Below are 1,361 nucleotides of genomic sequence, written 5' to 3' on the forward strand. Positions count from 1 at the left end.
ATTGTAAAGGGAGACCCATTGTTTTTCCAAAACTTCCAAGTGCTATCCCTTTTCATTCACAAATCTGTTTGGTATCAAATTCACTAGGGTAGGCCTAGAAAAAGAGAGAGTGCAACGTGTGCCTACCTTGTACAAGGTGTGTCGGCACCTTGGAGCCTTGGTGGCTCGCCGGCAAGTCTTCAACCCTCCGGCTTGGTGTGGAGCGGCGTCGACGACCGTGTGCAGAGGACGTGGAGACCTCCTTCCTTAGTGGAGGAGCTTCTTAGTGAAGACGGCATCAAGGTGACCGGAGAACTTGGCATGAGCCTTAATGGTCAAGCCTTTGTAGCAAGCTAAGGGGTGTCCCGGAAGAGACTTGGTGTCCGAGAACCAATACTCTTGTGTGAGTGCTTCAACAACATGGATTAGTGGTGGCTTAGTGCCTACCGATACCACGGGATAAATCATCGTGTCAAGAGTTTGCGTTTCCGCATTTCATACTTACAACTTGTGTGCCTTTACTTTCTTAGCGTAGTATCTTACTAAGATTGGCTCTAGGTTGCAAAACTTATTTTGGGATAAGAGTTTCATACTAGATCAACCATAATTGTGCATCTTGATAGCATGATCTAGTCTAAATGTGATGTAGAAATAGTGAAAGTTATAGGTTAAGATTTTAAATTACCTAATCCACCCCTCCGCTTTTAGGTAACGAGCACCAATTCGCAGCTATACCTGTTTTGCCATATTTTGCTTCCCGTGGGCGATCGAGGTGATCGATTCCGCAGCTATACCTGTACGCAGAAGAAAAGGAACGGTGTGGCAGTGCGCCACGCGAGGCAAAGTCCAAAACGCAATGGAAATGCGCACGCATGCATGTGCCATGGCGGGCGGGACAACCAGGCAACTGCCATTCTTGGAGGCTGTGTGCCGGAGGCAATGACAACGCCCGTACACGTACTCCAGATGCTGAAAGATCACGCGAGGACGGAGCACGTACGAGACATCTGCAGGGCTCGTCAAGTCCAGCCCCGAGGACAGGAATATGCTGCAGTTCCGTGATACCGAAACCAAGGAACAGCAGCCGTCGGGAGCCACTCTTTTTGCGACGCCGCCTGTAGTTGCCGGCGAGCGGCAAACGCTCGTTGCGTTGCGTGCTTGAACGAACGCTGCGAGCAGAAAGGAGCTCGGGATCGGGGCGGTCGGTGGGGCACCGATGCCACCGCGCCGAACTGGGCGAAGAGGGCCGCGGCTCGCGGCCTCGCAGAGGAACCTACGCGATCCGGCAAGATGAGGGGACAACGAACGACGCGGCGAAAAGGACGGAGGCGGGCGCACCCGGCACGCATGCATGCACGTACGGGGGGGGGGGGGGGGGGGGA

This window comes from Setaria italica, chromosome IX (assembly GCF_000263155.2).
Source record: "Setaria italica strain Yugu1 chromosome IX, Setaria_italica_v2.0, whole genome shotgun sequence".
Lineage (NCBI taxonomy): Eukaryota > Viridiplantae > Streptophyta > Magnoliopsida > Poales > Poaceae > Setaria > Setaria italica.